This window comes from Ruditapes philippinarum, unplaced genomic scaffold, assembly GCF_026571515.1.
Source record: "Ruditapes philippinarum isolate M1 unplaced genomic scaffold, ASM2657151v2 ctg36_1_1_1_1, whole genome shotgun sequence".
Lineage (NCBI taxonomy): Eukaryota > Metazoa > Mollusca > Bivalvia > Venerida > Veneridae > Ruditapes > Ruditapes philippinarum.
The window spans coordinates 76962-83128 of NW_026866845.1; positions in this window are offsets into that span (position 1 = coordinate 76962).

The following is a 6167-nucleotide window of genomic DNA, read 5'->3' on the forward strand; positions in this document are numbered from 1 at the left end:
ATAATTGATTAGGAGCATAATTATTAGATGTTAAGCAACTGATGAAATTTGCGCTGAATGTACAGCAAAGTGTTTTAAAGGTACAGAGTGGCTTCTATACAAAATGATTATACCCGTTGCCATTAGAGCAAACAAGTAAAAGTTCATTTATGTGGCAAATGAGTATTTCATAAAATTGTACCAGGATTATACCCAAATAAGGAACGTTTTAGAGTAATAAAAAAGAGACATAATGGACCTTCAAACGCAGATTTAACACCATATTGTAAAAGTATATTCTTTAATATAGCACAAAGTTGCGATGTTATTGATATTTCATACATATTTAGAGAGGTTGACAATATAAGAACTTTTTTTTAAATTTCAGAGCCTCAATAAGTTTGTTAAATTAGATTTAAACGATCCATATATACAGTTTGTTTGGAAAAGTACGTACATTTCATTCAAACGCGTTTTTTTAGTTTTATAATTTGGCTAAAATGATGTTTTTAAATGCGAAAAATCCATACCGAAGCTAGAGGTGTTTTTGTAAAGAAATCTTTAAAGTATTAAATAATTCATTGTCTTCTTTTCTAGCATACTTTGATAACTATCACATCAAAGTCGGGAACTACTTATGAGAAATTTAAGAAGAAACAATTTCTTTTGATCTATTTGACGTTTTATTGATTCTCGAACTTTCCTTCAGTTTGAGATAAGATTCTAACCTGTTATGACTTTTCTTTGACTGGAAATATGGATGAAACAAAACGGAAAAGTTTTATATTCGTTGACTTTTACCTCTTGTTATTCGTTACAGGTAAAATGTTTTAAAACGCACTAAGAATGACAACAATTAATATGATTTTTCTATCTTCAAAGTTTACAAAATTGACTGTTTTGCTTGACCAGAGAACACATTGCAAAGACGTATTCAAACAGATTCACTAACAAAAATGAACTAATATTTTAAATAAGTATTTTGTAGGCACCATGTAAAGTTATAAATTTCGGAATTCTCATTATATAAGATATAGTTCGACGTATTTTAACTGTTTTTGCATTACCAATAGTACTTTGATGTAACCATACTGTAAAAGGGTAAGCAAAATTTTACGGTAATAATTAAGGCGCATCGGTTTCATTTTGTAGTTATTCTGTCAACATTTAACGTTTCCTGAATTGCATGAAGTACAATTACGATACTGATGATAATGAACAATAAGAGTAAATTTTGCAAAAAAAAACCCTTAAATGTGGCGAAAATAATTATAATTCTAATTCTAAGATGTTTGCTGTATAGAATTATAATGTAAATGCATGTACGTGTTTATCAAACAAGAGGAAAAATATAATATAAACTCACATTTTACTGAGAGATATATGGGACAGAATATCCCTACCTTATTTCAAATGTTGAACCTATTATCCTAGTATTTTGAACATTTTAATTGTTTCTCTATAAATATTGTTTTCAAAGAAGTTTTTATACTTAAGTTATCAACAACAATGAAAAGAAAATGTCAAAAACTCTTACAAAAACTATCATCTGATGTAACTGTTTCCGTAGACTCTTTAATTCTAATTAAATATTTTTGAACGAACTTAAATAAAATGATTCCACTCTTTAATTGACATACCGTGTCTTTGCCGTGATATTGTAGATGCTAGCTTTTTGTTGTTATTTACATTCAATGTGAATCTCTTTTCAGCTACAAGTTGTTTAGAAATAACAGATTTTAAACTGACTGCATCTGGATATGATAATCATTATGAGATTACAATAAACCACGATGAACCTATTGCAATCGAATGTCTCACTGATGCTGGATATGGAGAAACAGAAATAGTCAACGTTGACAAAGCAGAAACCTTAGATCGATTCCTTGATTCTGCAGGCATTCTTTCCAACCCAACGGTGATATGCTTTGATCCTATTTCGTCTTTGACCAATTCTTCTGCCGAATCTTTATACGTTGGTGACACACTGGATTGGTTTTTTGTCGAAGATGCAAAAAATAGCCATTTTATAGAATTGGAATCTCCGGTCATCAATGATGTAACATTTGAAACTATGATTCCATCGGGTCATGATGTTGAAATTACAGCAACTGTTTTGTATTCTAATGAACAATTCAAACTTACAGGCCTTACAAAAGGTAAACATGATGTTGTTCTGAAAGCATCTATCTTTGCCGAAGCAGGACTATATGCCATAGAAATAAATGCAACAAATCCTTACAGAACATTTTCTGTACATCTGGCAGTAGCAGTTGTCCAGGAAATCGTTTTGGAAGGAAACAATTTAAACCAGTTCAATACCGCTGACCTTCCTTTTGTCATGGCTGGCAGGCCTTTGAATATTGTTTCTTTGGTTCAGACACATGATGCTGTCTTTTACCTGTTTTCTATTTATAAGGAGATGAATCAAACGGTAATGTTAATGGGTGCCTCATGTGACTCATTTGCGAATGAAATTGTTTTTAGTCATATTATCAACGCTACAGGCAAGTTGCACTTTCAATGGCAATTGTCTAACTACGTAAGCGACATTTCTGCGGCAACAAACTTTATTTCCTACTATGCTGTCAATGATTTTAATATAAGTGTAAATGAGCCTATAGCTTTGTATTCAACACAATTAGTTTTCACCATAGCGATCAACCCAACCGCATTTTTGGCCATGGGAAACGTCAAATGCGAACTTTATTACGACAAAACAAAACCTGACAAAGAACTCTTTAACTTTGATTTGACACGCGATAAGTTTGATGAACTCACAAACACGTCCGTAGCATATCCACATTATTACATTGCCGGTTGGTATACAGCTAGGATTGTGTGTAACAATGAGCTTGCCACCGTGATAGATAATCAGAATTTAACACACCTAGATATCGATATTGATGTTATAGTAGAGAATCCGGTCGAAAACATTGTCCTGCAGCACAATAGTACAAACATTTTTCAACACCCTTGGTCAAAACCAATTTTGTTTACGGTTGAATTGTTTAATGAAACCGTTTTACCAATATACAATGTCTCATGTGTCATCCAGTACGGTGATACTGGAGTAGAACCTGTGGTGAAAGGGGATCTTACTCCGATTAGTAATCTAAATTATTCACAAAGGTTACCTGGGGCAGATGCCGAAATAACTGTGTATGTACACTGCAGTAATTTTCTTACATCTCTGACAATGGAACAAGTTGTCTACGTGTACTTTGATTGCTGGAGGACCCAGGCATTCTTCGACAAGGTGTATAAGAACAAGTCAACATCGATGATCGCATATACAAACGAGAATGTACTGGTAAGCCATTATTACATTTACATGAGTACAGATTAGTAAATAAATGCTTATATATACACACAAGATTTATCACGATAAAAGACTACCCCCACTGTTTTTAATATGCAACAAACAACACCTTTTTGCTATAATTTATTCCTGTCCATTTCATAGGGATACATTAAAATGTTTTTCATAAATTGATTTTTACTTCGATAAATTTACTCTGTAAAATATTTCCTTCTAAATGAGTTATGACCGAAACATGTTATTAAATCGGCGTAAAACAAGGAAAGAAAACAATATTAATAATATTTTTTTATGATATTTATCTATACATAAAGTAGTTTATTCTAAATATCAATGGATACCTTGTATGCGTTGCATATTCACAGCTAAAAGCAGCAATTTGGTTGACGTTTAATTGTGAGCCTCCAATTGAAACATGGTGGGAGTTCTATAAGGTTGAAGACAATGGAACACAAATAAAACATTTCGAGCATATACCGCCTATTCCTTCCGTCGCTTATACAATAAGAGAGAGCACGTTCCGTGAAGGCTTATACAGGATCTTCCTAACCTGCTATTACCCGCTATTCAAGAGAACTCCAAAACTAAAAGACAATTTTTACTTGCGACTTCTTCTTCCGAACGTTATACCAGTTATAACAGATGGAAATGAGGAAATTAAATTTTTGCAGAGAAAAATAGATCAAACATTCATAATAGACTCTAGCTTAAGCTTTGATCCAGCTGGTAAACTAGATCATATTCAGCAAATTCCACTTACTCGCAGATGGGATTGCATAACAGGCGACAGTTTGAAGGAATCAGAGACTTTAGGATATTTTATTTCTGGAATATTGCCGGTGTCTGCAGATCAAGATTGTTCCGAATTGTTATCATCTTATGGTTCGGTTATGTTTAATCTTCTTCATCTGCTATCAGTGTTAATATTGTTGTTTTTAAATTTAACATGATTTATGTTTAATAAGGGAAAATTCATTTTTATGTTGTTAGAACCATTTGAATACAACATTATTCGATTAATAATGATGTCTTTGCGAAATATCCTATACACAAAATGATATATGATAAAAGACATTAGAAATATTGACAATTTATATATGGATATAATAGAAATCAATTATTCTCTCACTTGCACCTTTTTGTTGTTCTAGATGCTGAATCTTATGAAATACCTGCAAGCAATGTTAATCTAAATCAATGGTACATTTTCACTTTCAAATTAACTCGAGGTGACAGATCCGCACAGAAGTCTATTGCTCTAGTAGCTCGACCATTAGATCCTCTTCCTGTTTTTATCAGGTATGTGAACTACTGTATATTAATATTCATTAGATTTAGGTTTGGCAGACAAATATGCTTTGTAATTACTGGCCAAATTAACTCATTACAATATTCATTAGATTAGTACTTGTTCAGAGTCAAGAGGCCCTTGTTTAGTATCTAAAATCATGTATATAACGAAACACGTGCAGTTAACGTTGCTAGAGATGTGCCAATCTCAAGAATCCCTTCAATTTATTTGTTTTAGGCACAGTACTTATTGATTGGTAGAAAAATGTTCGTTCAAGAATAATTTATAGTGTTTCTTATTTTCTGCTCCATTTACATTTAGCTGCCTGCATATAGCGTTTCTTGAACTGACATTTAACTGAATAAATGTCAAAATAACGTGTATGAGAAATTTTCTACTGTATATTAAAGGTGTTTACAGAACTGCCACCCCGGTTCTTCGAATGTAGAAAAGCTTATAGTAGATGACCTTCATCTTAATGTAGAACTTGGTATTGGTGGAGATATTGCAGGAGCTGCATACAATTGGACTGTTGAGAAGTTTGAAGATGGAAAATTTATAGATTTGACGGGTGATATAACCAATGCAAGTGAGTGCCAAATTATCGCGAAGATAGAGTAAAAGACTACAAAGTTTTCAGTCGCATACTGTATATAATTATTCATAAAGTAACCTTATTACACGAAAACGCAATTCGGTACGTAGATTCGTATACTTTAGAAACACTAAAAACGACTTGGTTTAGATTAGAACTTACAGAAAATAACAATTATGCATTGAGTGAATATATGTTTATCAATAAAAGAATGATATACGTATAGTGTGTGATCTTTAAATATTTTACAGAATCTACAGGTTTGCATGTCACTAAAGAATGGCTACAAAGTCATTTCAAGATAGATGAATTGACCAAGTTCCAGATTACATGCACAGTTAAATTGTCTGGGTTCCAGGTTTCGTTTGATGTCAAGCAGTATGTTATAAACTTACCTCCTTATGGTGGTAACTGTTTGATAGCTCATAATGGTACAGGTAAGGCAACCAAGCTAGAACCTTAGTGATATAAATAATAACATAAAATATCAGTTAAAAGATACTTGGTCGAGGTTAAACAGCTCTTACTTGCATATGTTATTTCGGAGTTTTGTAATAGCATTTAACTTTTAGATGAAGGAAACACTGCAAGATATGTTTCTATAGGGAACTGACTAGTGTTTGTAAGGGCACCTTACACGTATACGTATCCATGTACACATTAATATTGTGCGTTATTAACCCTTTACTTCATATAGACGTTTTCTGACGGCTTTTCGACCCCCCCCCCTTTGGGGGGGGGGGTGGGGGCTCAAACAGTGAAAAATATTTAGACCCCAAACACTGCTTTTGGTTAGGGAAATGTTGCTTGAAAAGTGATCACTTGTTAGGCGCCGCCCCTATCAAAAAGGTACATCAGGGGGTTGCCTATAGGGGATGTGACCCCTTCTGTTTGGGGCCCCCCTAATCGCCAAGAAAATTGTGGAGTTGTGAGAGGCTAAAATGACCCCAGGCCGATTATAAAGTAATGTGTAAACAACG